We start from the raw sequence: 23,346 nt of genomic DNA on the forward strand, positions 1-23,346 counted from the left end.
TTTTTTTTTTCAAAGCTTTGCCCATTCAGGGTGCAGAATGCACTGTGCAGTGCAAATTCTGGTGTTCAACGAATGGCTGAACAGGCAAATATTCCGCCCCAACTCGTGCCAAATTGTTCGCCCATCCCTACTAGTAACTAGTGATGGGCTGAACATACCAGAGTTGGCGCATGTGTCAGTGAGCATTACTAAAGTTTGGGTGCCAAATCCAAACACTTTTGAAACCAATGGCAGCAGAATGTTAAAAAAAAAAAAAAACTGTAATGGCCTTCTTCTAGGTTAAAATTTAAGGGATTTCACCCAAAATGGCATGAGGTGGGGGCACTGCCCTAGGGGAAGTGTACCAAAGCAAAAGTTACATTCTGTTTGGCGGGTTAGGGCTCCAATTTTAGTCATTCTTAAACTGAAACAATATAACTTAAAAATTCCTTTAACCACTTGACCTCCACAAGGTTTTACCCCCTTAATGACCAAAGCCTTTTTTGCTATTCAGCACTGCACTACTTTATCTGGCAGTTCCTCATTAATGCAACACTGTATGCAAATTACATTTTTTTTCTCCATAATATTCTTTATTGGTATGCCGATTCATAAACAAAAAAAAGAACACATCAATACACAACATCATATTCACAATAGAAATGAAAAAATCTTATGGGAGGCAATGTGCCATCTATCTTGTGTGCCAAGTAAGCAATAAAGTTGAAAGCCATAAGAAAAAGGGGATGAGTGCATGTGGGTCCTGTGACTATGCTTAGCATTCAAAGCCCCCTCGTTTCTTGAGTTCCTTTACTACATTTATTCACACACATCCACAGGTGGCTGAATCAAGGACATAATAAAAAATATATACAAATATGTGAATGTCATGCTGCAATTAGCTTGCAACTGGGCTCCTGATTGCCTTTTATTATATTGCTATAATAAATGAAGCGATGCATGCGACAAATGTGCAGTTGATCACATGCGTTCTTGATTCAAGCACACCTGACAGCAGGAGCTACACATAAAGCTGATTCACAGATTAACCTAGATCACAAGCCGTGTTCTTTAACATCTGACATCCAGACAGAAGCATACCATATGCTGACAACTAGTATCTCCGCAGTTAGCTAATTAAATCTGTGGAGTGTACAATATGATAAGCAGTAAGTGTTTTCAGCAGATTACATTGTTTTCCACAAAGCACTACTGAATGGATAATGATTTGGATGTATGTTGCTTTTCTCTATTAAGTATCTAGGGGTTTGTTGAAATATTGTGATATATTAAATATGCCTGACTGTACATTTTTTTTGTCAAGGACTGAAAACTATTTAACGTCAAATTTTTAAACGGTACTATGAATGCAAGGACACTTGAATCCACTGGATTTCTTCAATTCCCTTTAGAGAAAAGATGATAAAAGGAGGTAATAAAGCAAGCAGTATATGCCCTGGTACAATGTTTACAAAGTTCACAAAATTTTCCTTTTTTCACAATACAGTGTAGCACCCTCCTAGATAGGTGCTAGGAAGGAGAGTAGTTTGCTCTGCCTGCTTAACAGGGGAGCCTGATCAATAGATATGCCTGTTGCATGTGTCCATGTGTGATTCATCTGGGCTGAGGGAGTGTCCCCACTGTATCCAATAGGGGAACCTGTTGGACAGCTGAGGAAACCCAGCCAGTGACACACAGGCTTTTGTAAAAGTCCCAATGAGTTGGCACAAACAGTGGTGCAACCTAGGATATGTTATAAAAGCCATGGGGCACACGTGACAGTGTGTCTTTGGGTGGGAAGCCAGGTCCCAGGAGGAGAGTGACGGCTGTCTCTCCTCCTGTCTGTATGGAAGGTGGTCACAGGCGGTCGGCCTAGTGATCCAGAAGTGTGGTGCTGAGCCAGGAGGTCCAGTGGATGCTGACAAGCAGAGTTGAAGGCAGAGCAACCTTGGGAAAAACAGTGTCTGTGAATACCGGGAAGCTTGCTAGGGGTCTGCCCAGAAAGGGGACCACTCCAGTGGAGAGTCAATGGACAGGGGCTAGCACGCACAGCAAGTGAGAAAGGGGGTGCCAAGTTAGGACCCCAAAGAGAAACTAAATCAGGATCATATTCTTTATCTTCACTTCAGTGGCAAGGTGAAGCAGCGGCCTTGCCACACACTACAACTAGTTGTCCTCAAGATTTGAGCATAGTTCATAGTTGGAGTATCCCACTCATCCCTTCTCCCATCCCAGTTCTAAATAAAACACAAAAAACAAATCCCCTGGACTGTTCATTGTCTGAGCCAAGCGTCTAAAGTGATACGTTTCTACAGATTGTTGCTACGGGTAACCCAGGGGAATCCAGAAAGTGCAATTCTCAGTAGTCCCTCAGGGGGCAGTGCTACAACAGTATATATACGTATTTATTTTCTTTAAAGGAAATTATTGTTTAGAGCTCTCCAAAAAAGAAATAAAAGAGGGAAAGGCAGAAAGAATCCCCCAAGTAAACCAGGAGAGGAGGGAGAAGGAGGCAAAAGCTATTACAATCTGAGGGGCAAACAACTGAAAACAGTTCAAGTCAAGTGTCCTAAATCTATCAAAGAGGGATCTAACTACATTGGAGATGTCATTACTGGCTAAAGGTTTGGATTTTTGCCCTATTAGCCATTTTAACGCATTTAAGACCATTCTTGTTGTCAACAAGTTTGCTTGTAACTTGACACTCCGTAAACACTATTATCAAGAGACTCAGGATTATACTTTGATTATTGCGACGTTCGCCCATTTGCTGGGACGTTCGCCAGGGGCTACTGGAGGAGTGTGGAGGCCAGCCTCCTGCCCACGGACTATGGGCCCTGGCTTGTAGGGGAGTGCACCTCTGTGTGGGGGTATATGCTGGGGGACAATGGGAGTAGTGTTGCTTTGGACTCAAATCCATGTCACCCCAAGATACAGACTCAGACTGGGATCAATGTTAGAGGACTTCTCCACATTGAGAGACTAAAGAGATGCTAATGACGTCTACTGTGGGGATGTGTATTGACAGTTATAATAAGGTGGAGGTGGAGTGTGTTCACACTTCTAGGAATGCGTATTTGGCTATGTTTTGGGCTTGTTGTTTGTTGAATTAATTATGATAATGTTGCAGTCTGAGGGGCCAGGTCACTGCATCACGTGAGATTCTGGAGACCTAAGACAGAAATACTTGGTCCAAGTATTGGGGACCTGTTACAATTATCATGTATGAACTTGTCAGATCAGAATCGTCCATGTGTATGGGGTTTCAGGACTTTTGCACTTTAAAAGATCTTGAGGAGTTTCAGGGTGAGTCTCTGTTGTTAGTCAGGAGGGAGCAGACACCCAAAGGCTACTTTCAGGCTTTGGTCAGGATTTTATCCTATAAACTCCAGAGGCAAATCTCTTTTTTTTTTTTTTTATAAATCACACTGGACACACTGCAATGAATATCAAAAAATTACATTTTTAAACATAAAATTAAGGGGGAACATAAAATCAATGTATACACAGATGAAGTGGATAGATCATGGAGGAAAAGAAAAAGGGTTGAGGGGACCAGATGCTATTTACATCAAGACACAAGCGTGTCCTGTACCCAAAGTCTTCATAAGAGAAAATTGTAAACTCCCAGTCTGGATGAAAGCCTGTAGCTGATCCTTAGCCATAGCTACCTGATGTGATGCGATTGTAAATGCCATTAATAAGCCATTAATAAGTCTGATAGTTATTTTGGTAACTTCCACCTCCTCTAGATGCCTTGCCATATGGGCTTTGCTGGCCACTGTAGTCTGCGTAACCTTGATTGTATCCACCATAGTTTCCATAGTTATAGTTTGAATAGTCATATCCACTATAATTGTTGTACAAATTATTGTAAGAGTTGCTTCCATAGCCTCCATATCCTTGATCGTAGCAGTTATTGTAACCTTGATTCCAGTTCTGACCTTGACCTCTGCCTCTCCCCTTTCACCACCTTGTCCTGTCAATGCACCTCTTCCTCCTTTTTGTTGTTGCTTCTGTTGCTGTTGTCTGTAGACTTCTTTAGGCTGTGCAACTTTGATTTCACACTTCCCTGAGCCTGATTTGGTCATATTGGTTTTCCAACAACCTCTTTACTGGTTCCTCATCTGTGTATGTGATGAAACAGAACCCTCTCCTTTCATTGGTCTTTGTGTCCATCGGAAGTTCAATGTTCTCAATTTCACCAATACCACCAAAGTAGCCCTTGATCTGTTCCTCAGTAGTATCAGGGCTTAGGCCACCAACAAAGACTTTCTTGGGAGGCTTTTTGCCTTTCAATGCCTTTGCTCTTTTAGGATCAATATGTTTTCGATCAAGTTTGTGTTCCTTCAGCTCAAGTACTTTGTCTATACTCATAGCATCTTTGAAGAGAACAAAGCCAAAACCCCTTGATCATCCAGTGACCGGATCAGTATTAATCGTGCACTGTTTATTCGTCAACCACTTCTCCGAATCTTGACAGGTATTCTGTAAGATCTTTTTTGCTTGTGTTCCAGCTGAGCCCTCCAATAAACATTTTCCCATCATCTTGTTGGTTTTTGCTGGAGTTGATCTTGGCTCCTTCAGAGTATTCCACGTTGCTGTACCAGCACCAAGACTGACAGCTAGCCACAAAGCCTACAAGGAAGAGACCTGACCCGTCTCCGCCACAGACAATAAGGGAAAAGCCAGAGGCAAATCTATTAATTTATTTCAGAAAACTGTTGAAAAGAAGCTCACTAGATTAGCATCCAATACAAGCAATAAGGGGTACATTTACAATGACAATCTTACTGTGGAGGAGCGCAATTTCCCTAGGGCTTTGAATCAGGACTCCTCCATAGTAATTAAGAGTTCTGAGAAGGGTGGATTGGTGGTTGTTTAAGACGCCTCTACGAATCAAGAGGAAGCAATTTGTCAGCTGTCAGATGAGAGGACCTATACTAAATTAAAAGGGAATCCCACTGTTAAGTATAAAACATTTTTGGGTACATTATTTCACAAAGGAGTTAAATTAGGTATCCTCTCTGTGAAAGAGGGTTAGGCCATGGTTCTGAAGTTTCCCATTAATCCAGTGTTCTACCATTTCCCTAAGACCCACAAGGGACTCACCCCGCTGTGGGTTTTTGGATTGACTGTCAGTTGCAGCCATTAGTCAGGAATTTACCAAGCTTTTTAAGGGACACTAAACATTTGGAAGGAGATTTATGGATTGTGTGTGATGAGTCCAGTCTGTACTCTTCGATACCACCCACATTAGGTTTACATGCTGTTATTGAGTACTTTCAGTACAATCACAGTAGGTAGTCACCTTTAATCAAAGAATACTTTTTGGAATGCCTTGATTATCTATTAAGTCATCATTTTTTCTCCTTTGACAACACTTTTTATCTCCAGAAATGCGGAGCATCCATGGATGCTCTTTTTCATGCTCTCTCGCCAACCTTTACATGGAATAGTGGGAGAGGGTGCGCATTTGTGGGGATACCAACTAATTTTGTTCAGCTATCAGATTCTGTTCCCACTCTGTAGGCACTTTGAAAAATTTTCTACAGTATTTGAATAATAATAATTTTAATCTACAGTTTACAGGGCATATGGACAGTAGATTGGTTCCTTTTTTAGATGTTGTTCTATCAAACAAGGATGGTCGCATTACATTCAACCTTTATAGGAAGCCCCTGTCAGGGAATACCCTTTTCTACGCAGATTCTGGGCACCCAAATAATGTGACCCGCGGCATTCCAGTGGGCCATTTTTTGAGGTTGCGCAGGATCTGCAGCGAGGAGGGTGATTTCCAACAAGAGAAGGAGGAGATATATGACAGGTTTTGTGCCAGGGTATACAAGTCAAATGTACTTTGAAGAGCGATAGATATTGTTTAAGGTACATCTAGAGAAAAATGACTACATAAGAAAGGACCTAAGCCCAACCTGGAGGACATCCCTATCTTCTCCACTGCTTACAGTTTGACATTCAGTAAAATCAGGAGGATAATAGAATGCCACATATCCATTCTCTATGATGATGATTGCTATAAAAAGATCCTATCTAAAGGGGTTAGAAACAGTATCATGACGAGCTCCCTCCTTGGCTAACGCTCTAACTCCTAGTGATTTTAATTCTCGCATCCGCAGTGGAACATGACTAGATTTCACAGGTACGTTTAAATGTGGAGCAAACAACTGCCCATGTTGTCCTCATTTAATTAAAAATAGCCAGTATGTTTCCACTGCAAATTGCAGAACTTTCAAAATCAAGACCTGAGCCAGAAGTGTGGTGCTGAGCCAGGAGGTCCAGTGGACGCTGACAAGCGGAGTTGAAGGCAGAGATTATCTATTAACTCATCATTTTTTCTCCTTTGACAACACTTTTTATCTCCAGAAATGCGGACCATCCATGGGTGCTCTTTTTCATGCTCTCTCGTCAACCTTTACATGGAATGGTGGGAGAGGGTGCGCATTTGTGGGGATACCAACTCATTTCGTTCAGCTATCAGATTCTACCATTGACAATCTACTGTTCCCACTCTGTAGGCACTTTGAAACAATTTCTACGGTATTTTAATAATAATAATTTTAATCTACAGTTTACGGGGCATATGGACAGTAGATTGGTTCCTTTTTTAGATGTTGTTCTATCAAACAAGGATGGTCGCATTACATTCAACCTTTATAGGAAGCCCCTGTCAGGGAATACCCTTTTCTCCGCAGATTCTGGGCACCCAAATCATGTGACCTCCGGCATTCCAGTGGGCCATTTTTTGAGGTTGCGCAGGATCTCCTAGTGATTTTAATTCTCGCAGTGGAACATGACTAGATTTCACAGGTATGTTTAAATGTGGAGCAAACAACTGCCCATGTTGTCCTCATTTAATTAAAAGTAGCCAGTTTGTTTCCACTGTGAATTGCAGAACTTTCAAACTCAAGACCTTCATTAACTGTAATACAAAAATGTGATCTATTTGATCACTTGTAAGGCATGTGCAATACAATATGTTGGTCACACGACTAGGGGACTTCTGGATCGTTTACACGATCATGTTTATGACATTGAAAAGGAACACAATACCAATGTGATGAGGCACTTTAATGGGGCACATGGTGGAGATACCTCATTGTTACAGATACAGGGAATAGAGAAGATTAGTACCCATAGGAGTGGGGGAGATAATTTTAGGATATTGTGTAAATGGAAGGTATTGTGGATTTTTTCCTTGGGAATGATAATACCAGTGGGTTTAAGCTTTGAATGGGATTTGATCCATTTCTATGATTTACCCATTGATTTGTTTCCTATCATTACTTATTGTAGATATGGTTTATAATAATTTATCCTATGTGGTGTTATGGAAACATTTGTATGCTACGATATTGATAAATCTATGGTATGCATGTTCCTGAGAATAGGAATATTTGCTATATCTATCTATATATATAGATATATATATATCTATATATATATATCTATATATCTGTGTCAGTGGTTGCACCTGTATGGTTTTGACGGAGCATGCTAGTTGTGTGAAACGCGTCACCTTTATTCCCCTGCCTTATGCCTGTACATCATCTATGCTTGCTTTTAACATCTCCTGAATAAATTACATTGCATCTTATGGGAGTGCGGCCATCATTTTCTTGTTGTGTGCACTGTTTAGAGCGTTCTTTTGACAAGGCAAGATACAGTCATAGCTCCATGAAACGTAACAATTTTTTTAAAATTTTTTAAATTGAAATAAAAACTAGACATAAAAGGCAGGAACCCAATTTTTTTTTTGTTTTTTCCTTCATGCTTGTAGTGTGGATTTATCCTTCTTGCATTGTTTATGTCACCTCCTAGTGATGTCTATACTGTCTATTATCGTTAAAGAAGTGTCCATCACATAATACTCGCAGAGATTTCTAGTTGAAAAATTGTAATGTCATAAAGTTACACGAGGGGCGCAACAAGGCCTTACAGCTCTAAACTGCACAGAGCAGAAAGCGTTTAAGTGATATGTATTTCTATCAATCCAGTGCTGTATTTTGGCCTAGGCCAACAAGGCCCAGGCCTAGGGCGGCACTTTGCAGGGGGGCAGCAAAAAATCCACCCCCCTCCACCTGAGACTCTATTGGCCACTGGTAGCTAGAGCCACCTCTCTCACCCCCCTCTCTCTCTTATATCCCTCTCTCTCATCCCCCCTCTCACCCCCCCACTCTCATCCCCCTCTCTCATCCCCCCTCCCTCTCTCACACCTCTCTCTTTCTCTCTCATCCCCCCTCTCTCTCGCTCTCTCTCTCTCTCTCTCACCCCCCTTCTCTCTCTCACCCCCCTCCCTCTCTCTCTCTTTCTCTTTCAGGTTAGGCATTTTTCGGCTCAGCCCGGCCCCTCCTCCCTAGGATTGGATCTCTCTAAATATATGACACTACTGAAGGTAGTGTATATTTCATTTATTATCCCCACATAGATACATGTATATATATTTTCTTCTTCCCTTCCCCCTTTCCATATTAGTTCGTAGGTCTAACTTAGATTTGTATTTATAGATACACAATCTATCTCTAAAGCTCCTGATGAGTGGACGGAGGTCCATGAAACGCGTCGAGCCTACAATTACTCAGACACTTCTATCCAAGCTTCTTATATTGAAAGACTGCATAAATCAGAGAAGATGGTGTTATATTAAATCAGTTACTTATTAATTATTATTTTGGATATGTCATTAGTATATCTAGTTTCATGCCAATGAATTATATTATAGTACCTATTAATTATATCTCTGTATGTGATTGTATATATCATGAATTGTAAACTATATATTTGATTATGTCATCTCTTTATGGGTCCCCATGGTTTGGGTCTTAAATTTTGTAATGAAAAGATTATGTACCCATAGAGATTTAGATGTCATAATAAATTTGTTATTTATAAATTATTGTTGGATATATTATCAGTGTATTTATTTTATTTATATAATTAACATATATGTTATATTTATTATACCGTTTTATATGGATAATTTACGTGGCAGATCTATTCTCCCCTTGTTTGCTCTCTCTTTCATCCCCCTCTCTCTCTCTCTCGCTCCCTCCCTCACCCACCCCCCCTCTCTCTCCCTCCCTCACCCACCCCCTCTCTCTCTCTCTTCCGACCCCTCTCACCCCCTCGTGAGATCTCAGGGGTTCATGCTGGGACTTGTAGTCCTTAAATTTTGGAGAGAGTCACATCCGTTAAAAAAGGAGTGGGGCAAATTTACATGGGGGGGGGGCGCCCAATTTTAGTCTTGCCTAGGGCAGCACAAAACCAAAATACGCCACTGTATCAATCCATTCTTGAGATTCACACCGTTCCGACACACAGCACTTCTAGGAAGATAAGACCAATCACAGTTCAGGAACACTGCACTAACCCTACACCCCTGACACCCACCAGCCTGACACCCCTCAGTGCGCGGCATCCGGCGCCCCCCCCCGCACCTCCCCTTGGTACTCCACTGCAGTCACCTCCACAGAGAAGCCTCAGAACTTTCGGCCGAAGGTGCAGAGTGAGGGTCTAGGAACCGCAGCAACACTATTGAGCCCAAAGCTGCAATCCCTGGACAAGGCCATCATCGGGGTATATGCTATTTGCGGGCAGAAGGAGCAGCTGCTTTGGGCCCCATGACAACGATTGGGCCCTGGGCAGCTGCCCTTTTTGCCCTGCGTTAAAGACGGCCCTCTGCAGGTACCATGTGATGGCTGTAACCAATTACAGCAAGTCACATGACAGTTGTAAACAATGGATGGCTACTTTTAAGTCATCCATTGTATACAATTGTGGCGCTAGCTGTGATTGGTCAATGCGATCACATGATACAGACTTGGCCAATCACAGCCCATCTGTACCATGTGATTAGCTAATCACAATGAAACAAACTGAATGAATCGATTTCATTCAGAAAAATGCTTGCATATAGCATATATGTGAATATATGTAATGATGCACTGCTATATGCAAACATAATGTGTAAAAAAAAAAAATTACTAATCACTTCCCCAGAGTAGTACAATGTTACTATGGTAACATTATATTGCTCTGGCTAAAGTGTGTTAAAAAAAAAGTTAAAAAATATACAGTATATTTAATAAAAGATAGAATTTTTTTTTTAAAACTGCCACCAGTCAGTGTCCCTGATCCTTGCCACGCCCAATATATGATGATGTTGCACTGCACTGGTGACAGTATGTAAAAAAAAAAGAAAAAAATAATTTCTTAATTTTTTACTGGTAAAAAGACCTAGAAGCGTTTAAGTGCCAAGTGATATATATGATTTTCTATAAAACTATTATAATGTCTTATCTTTCAAACCAGTTATTGTAAACATTTTTTAAATTTAACCTTCTAAAATCAGGTCAATTCAGATGCTTCTCTCATATATGTAAAAATCTATTTTGTTGCTAGAAAATTACTTAGAACCCCCAAACATTATATATATATATATATATATATATATATATATATATATATATATATATATATATATATATATATATATATATATAAATATATTAGCAGAGAATAGAAAATAAAATAGCAATTTTTTTATATCACATGGTTTTTTGCGCAGCAGTTTTCAAATGCAATTTTTTTGGGGAAAAAACAGACTTAAATGAATAAATAAAATGGAAATAATTTTTTCACATTTTGATTTGTGTCCTTGAAGTGGACTTTACTATTTTAGGACATTTTTTGGACCTTTATTATTATTGTATATGTGTATGTTATCACCTAACATTTATTTTCACTAAATATTTTATGGGATTTGAAAAATTCTATGCTGTATTTACATGATATCTTTTAGAGTCTTGTGATGGGTAATGTCTTATAATTCTCTTTGAACAGCATGCCATTTCCTTTTTTGTACTATTTTTGCTTGTAACCTTTATATGTTTACTTGTTTTGCTGTTTTTTCCAAATACGTAAATGTGTTTTGTTAAAGTAAAAATGTATGCTAATTTTATACAGAGCATGCAAAAAAAAAATAATAATTCTTTATTGTAGTGACTTCCCCTTACTTTGTACCAAAGACAATTTTATTACCATTATAAAAGAACTAACAATGAACTTTACTTTCAACTATCATTGAAGAACTATGATTGACTATCAATGATTACTATCATTGAGAAACTATAGGCTAACTTTACTTTCCAAAGATTTAACTTTATTTCTAGATTTCTCATTTTACTTTTCCTAGAATAAAATATTATTATAATTATTACATTATTATAATATAATGAAATGGGCTCTGCTTTACCATGTTTATTATGACTAAATCACATTGGTTTAGCCACAAATATTGAGCCATGACTGCTTTAGATAAATCATGCTCACTTCTCACTGCAGCATGCTATCTGCACTACAACACCCATTCTTCTCCTCTCCATACATTGTCCTATGAATCAAAAAATGGCAAAGCTAAACCAAATAGATTTAAAATCCTTATACAAGTAAGTAATATATAGTAGTTTAAAGAGGTATTAAACCAAAAAACAAAAAAATATAATGTATTGCAGCTAACCAATCATTAGCTGTGATGGCTGCATTCATTTTCTTTTTCAGGCTTTCTTGACCTCTGTTTTCACCTGGTGATCTGGCCAGTAACACACCTCCTGTAATAAAGTGCCTACACTCTGGTTGAAAAAGCAGAAGAGATACATTTAGACAGCAGCATTGTTAATCTGGGTGGAGAGTATTAGATGTATTAGCAGAAATAAATGCACTAAACAAGTTTTAGCCAAACCCCAGCTAAAACGTTATAGTTACAGCAAACTATTTTTTTTTCCTTTTGAGATAAAAGTTTTATATAAATAAATAAACACTGATCATTGAAAGCCCCCCCCCCCCCCTCATCAGTGAGTTTGTTTATACCTTCTAACTGCTACGTCTGCAGGCCTGCTTGTTCTGTTGTAAAAAAAACAAAAACAAAAAAACAAGACTTAGCCCCCGTTCACACTAAGGCGACCTGTGAGGCGACCTGGTCGCCTCACAGGTCGCTGTAGGTCGCCTTCCATAGGGAAGCTGCGGACCCGTTCTAATAGGAGTGACACAAGTCGCTCCGACTTAGAAAAAGGGTTCGGAGCTTCTTTGGGGCGGCCTGGAGGCGACCGCCATAGACTTCAATGTTATGAAGTCCGTGGCGGCCGCTCCGAGGTCGCGGCGCGCTGCTCGCACCGCGACCTCCGAGGTCGCGGTGCAAAGTAGAGTCGCTTGTATGTGAACGGGGCCTAACTAGCTGGATCACCAGGTGAAAATAAAAGAAAGTAAGCCTAAAAAAGAAAACAAATGTAGCCTCAAATCTATGAATTGGTAAGCTCCAATATAATAAATGTTTTATTTTTGGTTTAATACCACTTTAAGTAATTATTTTAAAATTATACAGTTATCCATACCATTCTTCAGTTTCATAGGCATGCGCAGAGGGTGTGCTGGGTGTGCCTGGGCACACCCTAATAACCCCATGCAGTGTTGATTCCCCCTGATTCCTGCCCCCCCCCCCTGCAGTGCTGCCAGCTTTCCTCCTCTCCTCTCAGGAATGGGGAGGGGGCTGGTAAATATTTAATCAACCAGCTTCTTCATTTTCTGAATGAACACTGTACTGATTGCTCCTGTCTTCATTTTTAAAGCGTAACTCCTCTTTTGTTGAGAAAAAAACATTACCCTCTGGGTGATCTCTGTACATTACAGGGATTTTAACAAACTTTGTTGCAGATTCCTACCTTTTGTTATTCTGGTGAAATCATTGTTTGTTCCTCTGTGCCTCTGTGCTGAGTGGGTCAAATGGGAGTGTTTTCATAATTATCTATTAGCTGTGGCAGCTGCAGGGCTCTAATGAGGAAAGCTGCTGGGCCTGCATCCCTTTAGACGTGTTCCTATTGGGAGTATTTCACCCAAAATTACATTGTTGCAGGGGATGCCAGAAATCTGACTTTTCAACCTAGGCAGACTTCTGGGAAAATTGGTGAGCCAATCACACAAGCAGGAAATGATGTTTCTGGGGTGTGGTCAGTACACATTCTGTGTACAGAACAGCTCCAGGTAGCCATATTGCATAGCATTTTCAGAAAATGACAACAGCTGCAGATTGAAAAGGAAAGGTCATTTTGAATAACATTCAACTACAATATGATTTGTGTCGCAATTGTATACGCTATATTGTTTTTTCTTTATTTTCTCTTTTTTCCCCCTCAAAAGTGGAGTTACCCTTTAACTGAAGCATAGTAAACTATGTTTACTGCAGGCTGCAAATAAAGGGAGCGGGGAATCTCTGTAATCAGTTTCTTTCTCTGCCTCAAAAGTGGGACATTAGGGGTCCTTTGAAACCCTTAATATTTCAAAGCCTAAATAAAGGGGCTCCTAAAAAAAAAAAATCTAAAACAAATTTTAAAAATATTGTAAAAATTATTAAAAATAATAAAATTGTAAAACATAATACAAAAATAATAACAATAAAGAACTAGTGACATCAGTCTTTGCTCCACTGACACCATCCACTGCTCTGCTGATAAACATGCATGTGTGTTTTTGCTCTGGGGTGCACACCCTAATGCAATAGGCTGCACACTCCAATGTTCAGTTTTAGAATAGCCAGGAACCCTATTATGTTACCTTACTGTGGCTGCAGATGAACATTTACAGAGGTATACCATGGAAGTATACCATAACCCCTAAAGTGTCACCTCTACAGTACACTTATTTCTAGTAAAACTGCCAGGCCAGATATTTGAACAACAAACAAGAAGGCCATAGTGGAAAAGCTATATCATTTTTTTTTTTTTAGAGCAGTATGCATTAGATAAGACCTGTAATGATTTTTACAGATGCTACATCCACAGCCACAGTACATTATTATTTTTCCTTTACCATGAAAAAGTAGATGGAATTTGTTGACTGCTGACTTTTTCCTATTAAGGGAGAAGGCGGGAACATTTTTTTAATAGAGACTCTGCTGTAAAGAAAGAAGGAAACAATAGCCAGCTGTCACAGCTAACTGATATGCACCTTTGATCAGCCAAATGAATGTTGCAGGCATTTCTTATAGGAAGGAGATTGCTTATCGATCTATATCAAAATATGCATGCTAATCCCAGACAGTAGAGAGTATTTTCAAGTGGAGTTAATAATCTGATTGTTGTCCTGTCTGCTGCAATTCACTGAGCTCCGACTTCTAATCAGTCTGAGGTTCTGCAGTCAAATGCACTTTGTGCTTTAAATTTGGATTTGTGACAGTGATTGAGGAGGCCATGTAAAGATGTTGACAAATCAAATTGTTTGTTCCAGCACTGTTTTGCCAGAGATCAAGTCCAAAGTAATAAGCTGTGAATTTGTTCATTACTTGTAGGGTGAAAAGGAATGATAAAATTCACCTGAACGATGATCAGCCAGAGCTCAGTCTGGTGTGGTACATGTGCTGTAAATGTATTGTTGGTGATCATTTTGTGAAGGTGATATACAGAAGGACCTGCCCAGCTTCTACTTATCATACCCAAATATGCCCATTTAAATGTAATCACTTAAAACCAAAAAAGGACAGCCATTCATAGGAAAGTCTCCAGGCCTCTGTCTCTTCAGTGATTGGTGTATGCTAAAATGAATGAATAAAGAAAGGAAGGATCATTTTCTACAGGAACAAAATATGGAATCCTTAACTAGTCATATACATGTAAAGGCATTGTTGAAAATATTTGAATCTACTATTAAGTATTCAAATACTAATGTTCATTACTGTTCATAAGTTAACCCTATGCTACAAAGCTTCCCAAGGTTTTCCAGCAGAACATTGCCCAAAGTATCACACTCCCCTGGCTTGCCTTCTTCCCATAGTGCATGCTGGTGCCATTTCTTCTCCAGGTAAAGCCCCGTACACACGTACCGATCGTCGGCATACAAACGTTCGTCTTTTCTCCCCGGGATGTCGGTGTCTGTTGAAAAGTGCAAAGACTGCCCAAGAATTTTGTCCGCCGACTACAGCCAACTGCAGAAGTGATGTCATGTAATGATTAACTTTCCCTGTGTTTTTTCTTTTCTGAGCATGCCCAGTCTTGCAAATCTGCGGTCTGTCGGCAGAATTCTGTACTGACTGGCGAACAATCGTCCGTTCTGGTGTCGGCATACAAAAATTTTCATGTTTGCAAGAAAGACTCTTGTCCGCAGAATGTGCGCAGACAGCTGTCGGAGGCACCATACTAACAAGCGTACAATCGGCAGATCTTTCGTCCGCCGACGTTTGTATGACGACGATCGGTACGTGTGTACGGGGCTTTAGAGAAGCACAAGCAACCAGAGTTGTATAAAGTACTCGAAACCCATACTTGAGTAAAAGTACAAGTGCTCAATCAAAAAGTGACTTGAGTAGAAGTACTAAAGTATTCAACATTTTTTGTACTTAAGTATTGCAAGTAGTTTTTTAAAACATTTTGCTACTCAAGTACTGAAAGTAAAAGTACCAGTAGTTTTGAAAAAAAAAATGCTACTCAAGTACTGAAAGTAAAAGTACCAGTACTGTGTTATGTAGTTATTAAAGAAAGAAGTCAAAAGTTTGAACATGATATTGTTTTTTATTATTTCAAATGCAGCTTTTATTTATACATACAGTAGCATTTATTTTCGTATGCGCTGATAATACACATGTTTTGAGCTTCATGAAACCTGCCATCTACTGTTCTGGCAGTGGTAATTTTTATAATAGTAACGAGTAACTATGCTGCACAAAAAAAAAATATCGGAGTAGAAGTATTGAAATCATCGAAAAAATGTAGTGAAGTAAAAGTGGAAGTAGGAGAAAAAAATTCTACTCTAGGAAAGTACAGATACCGCCTTTCGGTACTTAAGTACAGTAGTGAAGTAGTTCTACTTAGTTACTATACATCTCTGCAAGCAACCAACCATCCATATGATGTAAAAAAAAAAAATTGTGATTCATCAGACCAGGCCAGCTTCTTTCATTACTCTGCGATCCAATTTTAATGCTCACATGCCTATTGTAGGTGTCTTGGGTGTGGACATGGGTCACCATTGGTAGTGAACAAGCACGTAGCAGTCGTGTGAAACACGTCTACTGTCCTACCCTGCTGTACCTTGTACCACTTATGTGAATAAAGGAACTTCCCTTCATTGGATTCCGTGGTGGTGTGCAACCATTTTCTTCTTTTATACCATGGGCACCCTGACTGGTTAATGGCAAAGTCTCAAACAACAAACTGCGATGCCCATTTTTCTGCTTTCAATACATCAACTTCAGGGAATGTTTACTAACTGCTTAATATAACCCACAACTTTCAGATGCCATTGTAAAGAGATAATCAATGTTATTCACATGAAGTTATGGCTGATCAATGTATAGTGAGGCCTATGAGTTCAAAGTTGTCCTCCATAGAATACTAGTATACCCCCTAATGCATGTGGATGAATAATAAACCTCTGATGCAATGTTATGTGTACGATATTGAAATATATTTAAGACCTTGGGTGGACAGCTAGTTACCATATAAAACTTAGCATTTTTTTACTATTTACATTTTTGGATCATTTTGATTACAAAACAGAATGGTGTGTCAGTCATTGCGGTCAGCAATAGAAACAACCTTTTGGTATATAAAAAGGACACCTTTTAGGACTCATGCACACATGGCATTTTACCAGCTTTTATGAGCGCCAGACATTTTTTTTTTGCAGGTTAAAAACACCTCTTCATATTATTCTATGGCCTCATGCACACACAAGCGTTTAGAAGCTGTAAGTGGCATAGGTGATTTCAATCTGCAAAACAAAACCCCAGGGCCAGCGCATTTTGAGAACCACCCTTCTCCTGGGCGTCCACCTGGTGTTGGGGGTATCCTGTGATGGACCTGCAGGACTATAAATAGGAGGGCTCAGACACCAGTCTATGCAATGCCTCTCAAGTAGATGGACACACTTTTTTTTGGTCAGCATTATTTTTGGTACTGATAGGTATAAAAGGTTTCCCTCTATTTGTCACACATACTTACTTTTTTGACCTGATTTGATCTTCCACTACTGGGGTAATCCCATGCACTGTTGTCACTGCCTCACCAAGTTGCATTTATACTTTATAACCAATACACTTAGTTTCACATGTGGGTCCTTTAAATTTAGCTGTGCAGGTCACTTTCACTATTCATAATTGTACCATGTGGTTGTCTTTGGCTATTCAATCTTTTCTTTTTTTTTTTTTTACAGATTTTTTTACCTTTTTACCACTTTTCATTTTATTTGTTTTTATTGTGCACATCACCACACTATACTATTATATAACTATTATATAACTATACTATACTATTTACACTCCTTTTTTCTAGCCACCATCCTGGCAGGTTATGTATATGCCACATCACTTGAGCTGAGGTGGGTATAGTTCCTCTTTAACCACTTCCATACAGAGCAGTTAGACCCCCTTCCTTCCCAGACCAATTTTCAGCTTTCAGCACTCTCACACTTTGAATGACAATTGCTCAGTCACGCTACACTGTAACCAAACAAAATTTTTATCATTTTTTTCACACAAATAGAGCTTTCTTTTGGTGGTATTTGATCACAACTGGGTTTTTTTTTCTTCATGATATAAGCAAAAAAAGAGCAAAAAGTTTGAAAAAAAACCCACTTTTTTTTAGTTTCTATTATACAATTTTGCAAAAAATTAATTTTTCTTCATACATTTGGGCCAAAATTTATACTGCTACATATCTCTGGTAAAATTAACCCAAATTAGTGTATATTATTTAGTCTGTGTGAAAGTTATTGAGTCTAGAAGCGATGATACCAATTACTGAAAATTGATCACACCAGATGTACTGACTGCCTATCTCCTTTCTTGAGGCCCTGAAATGTCAGGACAGTACAAATACCCCCCAAATGACCCCTTTTTGTAAAGTAGACAGTCCAAGGTATTTAGTAAGAGGCATGGTGAGTTTTTTGAAGTTATAATGTTTTCCCACAATTCTTGGGAAAATGAAGAAAAAAAAATGTTTTTCTTTTTTTTCCCAAAACGTTGTCAATTTATAAGCTATTTCTAACACATAGCATGTACACAGCAAAAATGACACCCCAAAATTCATTCTGTTACTCCTTCTGAGTATGGTGATACCACATGTGTGAGCCTTTTACACAGCCTGGAAACAAAAAGAGACTCCACGTCCAAGTAGCACCATAAGGCGTTTTAGGAGCATAGATACACATAAAACTTTCTTACTACCTATCACACTTTTCAAGGCCCTAGAGCACCAATACAATGGAAAAGTCCACAAAATGACCCCATTTTGGAAAGCAAACACTCCAACGTATATTCTATGAGGCATTATGGGTCCTTTGAACATGTCATTTTTTTCCACAAGTTTTTGGAAAATGTGGGAAAAAAATAAAAACTTTTTTTTTTTACACAAAGTTGTCAATTTATAGGATATTCCTAACACATAGCATATACACAGCAAAAATGACACCCCAAAATACATTCTGCCACTCCTCCTGAGTATGGCAATACCACATGTGTGAGACTTTTTCACAGCCTAGCCATATAGAGGGGCCTAACATCCAAGGCGTATCATCATGCATCCTAGCCACTTGCCTAGGCCTATTTTTGACATTTGGCGTTTACAAGCTAAAATCAGTTGTTTTGCTAGAAAACTACTTAGAACCCCCAAACATTATATATATTTTTTTAGCAGAGACCCTAGAGATTAAAGTGGAGATTATTGCAATATTTTTTATCACACCGTATTTGCGCAGCGGTCTTCCAAACGCAATTTTTTTGGAAAAAATTCACTTTTTTTAATTAAAAAATAAGAAACCAGTAAAGTTAGCCCAATTTTTTTCCATAATGTGAAAGATAATGTTACGCCGAGTAAATAGATACCCAACATGTCATGTTTCAAAATTGCGCACGCTCACGGAATGGCGACAAACTTTGGTACTTAAAAATCCCCATAGGCGACAATTTAAAAATTTCTACAGGTTGCCATCTTTGAGTTACAGAGGAGGTCTAGGGCTCAAATTATTCCCCTTGCTCTAACGATCGCGGCGATACCTCACATGTGTGGTTTGAACACCGTTTACATATGTGGGCGGGGTTTCCACATGCGTCGCTTCTGCGCGCGAGCTAACGGGGACAGGGCGCTTTAATTTTTTTTTTTTTTTTTTACTATTTATTTTATTTATTATTTTTTATTTTTACACCGTTTAACAAAAAAAAAAATTGATCATTTTTATTTCTATTACAAGAAATGTAAACATTACTAGTAATAGAAAAAGGCACGACAGGACCTCTTTTTGTGAGATCTGGGGTCAAAAAGTCCTCAGATCTCACAAGTACACTAAAAGATAGAAAAAAAAAAAATTATTATATAAAATGAAAAAAAAAAAAAAAAAAGGACATTTAAACCGGTTGCTAGGCAACAACATTTTCCGTAGCTCCGGTCCTCCAAGACCATAGAGTCAAGTGAGGGCAAGCTTGCCCTCACTCGACATCCTGTCTGTGAGGATCCGGGACCGGATCGTTTTCTCCGCTGCCGGCGGGTCCGGTAAGCGGGGAAAAGGACCGGACGCGGCGGGAGGGGGGGGCACCTCTTCCGCCATCCCGGAAGGGTGAACCCACGGCGAATCCGCCGCTGGGACCACCCTTATCGGAAAGCCAACCGTCCACCGTGTAAAAAAATACCAGGGTTATGGCAGCTATCTGCTGCCATAACACCGGTATTTAGGTTTAAACGGAGGACGTATATAAATCTTTTTGGACTTGGACATGGTGGCTGTATGAAGGGTGACAGGTACTCGGGTACTTTGTTGGGCAGGTGACAGGTACTCTGGTACTGATGAGCAGGTGGCAGGTACTCGGGTACTCCGATAGGCAGGTGACAGGTACTCGGGTACTCTGATGGGCAGGTGACAGGCAGGTGATAGGTACTGATGAGTAGTACTGATACTGATAGGTGATACTGTACTGATGGGTACTAATGATCAGTACTGATACGTGATAGGTACTGATGAGTACTGATGAGTAGTGATGGGTACTGATGAGCAGGCGGCAAGTACTCGGGTACTTCAGGCGTCAGGTACTCTGATGAGCAGGTGGAAGGTACTCGGGTACTCTGATGGGTAGGTGACAGGTACTCAGGTACTCTGATGACGGGTACTCCGTTGACACGTAATCAAAGTATCCGAGTACCTGTCATCAGAATACCCGAGTATCCGTCATCAGAGTACCCGTCATCAGAGTACCCGAGTACCTTTCATCAGAGTACCCGAGTACCCGTCATCAGAGTACCCGAGTACCCGTCATCAGAGTACCCGAGTACCTGTCATCAGAGTACCCGAGTACCCGTCATCAGAGTACCCGAGTACCCATCATCAGAGTACCCGAGTACCCGTCATCAGAGTACCCGAGTACCTGTCATCAGAGTACCCGAGTACCTGTCATCAGAATACCCGAGTACCCATCATCAGAGTACCCGAGTACCTGTCATCAGAGTACCCGAGTATCCGTCATCAGAGTACCCGAGTACCTGTCATCAGAGTACCCGAGTACCTGTCATCAGAGTACCCGAGTACCTGTCATCAGAGTATCCGAGTACCTGTCATCAGAGTACCCGAGTACCTGTCATCAGAGTACCCGAGTACCTGTCATCAGAGTATCCGAGTACCTGTCATCAGAGTACCTGCGTACCTGTCATCAGAGTACCCGAGTACCTGTCATCAGAGTACCTGCGTACCTGTCATCAGAGTACCCGAGTACCTGTCATCAGAGTACCCGAGTACCTGTCACCAGCCCATCAGAGTACCCGAGTACCTGTCATCAGAGTACCTGATGGGCTGGTGACAGGTACTCGGGTACTTTGATGGGCTAGTGACAGGTACTCTTTATTGGGGGGGGGCAATCAGTGTGTTTGGGGTGCACTGTATTTGGTAACTAGCTGTTACCACACTCTCTTCCTCACACAGGATCAGTGTGTGAGGAGGAGAACACGGTGACAGCTAGTTACCGTGTTCTCTGTTGACATTTGTGACCGGCTGTGATTGGACACAGCCGGTCACATGGTAAAGAGCCAATTTCATTGCGGGCCACGGTTCGGATATGCGTTCCACTTGGGCGGATGTGGCGCGATGACGCTCTACGTACTTTTCGTCGATTGACGTCTTCATCGCGCCACATCCACCCAAGTGGAACGCATATCCGAACCGTGGCCCGCACGGTGTCCCGGAAGTGCGCAACCATCATTGTTTTTACCTGCCTATTCATTCCTTACCTTTGTAAGTACCCATTTCTTGATTTAATAAAGCCTTTAAAAAAACGGTACTACTCTATGTGAAGCCTTCTTCCCCCACATATATACCCGTGGACCCTAATTTCAAGGACCCCGATACGGAGGACTCGGGCAGGATATTGGACCACACTAGCGATACAGTAACAAGGGGACCCCCAGGATTATTTATCCAAGGCATTGATACCCCTGCAGGGGTGATAAAATCTGGTGAGTGCGGTCCAAGGGGTGCGGGGAGCACTGAATGGTCACCGGCACTCGAGCACCACCATAATTTCTGCCAGAGCACCTGCACCAGTCACTTTTTGTACCCCTAATTTAGGGAGTGTTTTACTATAGTGGGACTCACCTTTCCTCTAGGACTATAGCCATTACGGACTAACCAGTACCTGGAATTCTGATGTTATATCTTTAGTGACTTATATATATACCTGCGTTTTCACAGTTTATGCCAACATTTGATGCTTCTTATTGCAGAGTTTGCACTTTTTAAGAATTTCACAGTTCACATATGTATTAATATATGATTTTAGGTTGATCCACCAGAGTTTTATTAATCTTTTTAGGTATGACTTTACTCATTTTTATGGTTTACTCACTTAGGAATTAATTTATCTATTTATATTGGGAGTTGGCACCAGTAAGATTGTGCATTTTTTACAGAGCCGGATCACCTATTTTTTGCACTTACCACAGATTTTTTCATCAGTATGAAGCACATGACACTTTATTAATTTCATATTCAACATTTATTTATGAAGCACAAGACACTTTATTAATTCCATATTCCACATTTATTTTAGCATCATTATAAAGTACACGGATTAGCAGGTATACACTGGCAGTGCCATCAACCCTTTCTTGCATTTTTAATCTTACTATATTTCTAGGAATATAGTGTACAGGTGGGCTGCAGCCAGTATCAACAACTAAATAATTATCCTAAGCGCGGATTTTTTTTATTTCAAAAAGTGAGATCTGCAAAATACTCCAAATGACTCTCAGAAAATAGCTTAGGTTGTCTATTTTCCGAAAAGGGATAATTGTTGCGGGGGTTGTCCTATCTTGGCATTTTGTGGCCTCTGAAACTGTAATAGGTAGTGAGGAGTGAAATAAAAAAAAAGTGTAATTTTCTCAAAACTTGTGGCAAAATATAAAATATTCCATGGACTCAACATGCCTCTCAGCAAATAGCTTAGGGTGTCTACTTTCTAAAAAGGGGTCATTTTGGGGGGGGGTTATGATATCGTGGCATTTCATAGCCTCCGAAACTGTGAGTGAAACCAACAATTTATGCCCTTAGAAAGCCTGAAGGCAGTGATTGGTTTTCTGGGTCCTGTACGCGGCTAGACTGCCAAAAATTCTCACACATGGGGTATTCCCATACTTAGGAGAGGCATAAAAATGTATTTTGGTGTATAATTTCACATATACCCATGGCATGCATGAACAATATATAATTTCAATCACAACTTTGTGTAATATATATTTTTTGGCATTTTATAAACACCTGTGACAAAAAAAATTAACTATTTAATGGGCTCAACATGCCTCTCAGGAAATTCCTTGGGGTATCTACTTTCCAAAAAGGGGTAATTTATGAGGGGGGGGGTTGTACTGCCCTGCCATTTTAGCACTTCAACAAATATGATAGGCAGTCAGAAAGTAAAAGCTGCATAAATTCCTGTATATATACCATAGTTTGTAGACACTATACCTTTTGCGCAAACCAATAAATATATACTTATTAAGATTTTTTTTTTATCAAAGACATGTAGCTAAATACGTTTTGGCCTAAATGTATGACATACATTGAGTTTATTGGATATTTTTCTAAGAAAAAGTAGAAAATGTCATTTTTTTTCCTCAAAATTTTTGGTCTTTTTTGGTTTATATCGCAAAAAATAAAAACCACAGAGGTGATCAAATACCAAAAAAGGAAGCTCTATTTGTGGGAATCTTGTTCAGGAGAGGAGTTTTTGGGCACAAAAAACACCAAATGCACTGCACCTAAACACTTCTAAACGTTAGGTGCATTTACCACTTCAGCATTTATTCATTTCAATGGCCAGAAAAAATACAA

At 39.9% G+C, this 23,346-nt stretch overlaps 1 pseudogene across 1 annotated transcript; it reads right to left on the bottom strand.

Annotated features, from left to right (window-relative positions):
* Window positions 1–3,687: 3,687 nt before the first annotated feature.
* On the bottom strand, window positions 3,688–21,635 carry LOC309565522 (heterogeneous nuclear ribonucleoprotein D-like; annotated as a pseudogene). The gene is made up of 2 exons: window positions 21,613–21,635; window positions 3,688–4,679 (listed from the first exon to the last, which is right to left on the bottom strand). The product of its transcript is annotated as a heterogeneous nuclear ribonucleoprotein D-like (transcript).
* Window positions 21,636–23,346: the final 1,711 nt, after the last annotated feature.

This window comes from Pelophylax lessonae, assembly GCF_965119305.1.
Source record: "Pelophylax lessonae genome assembly, chromosome: 10".
Lineage (NCBI taxonomy): Eukaryota > Metazoa > Chordata > Amphibia > Anura > Ranidae > Pelophylax > Pelophylax lessonae.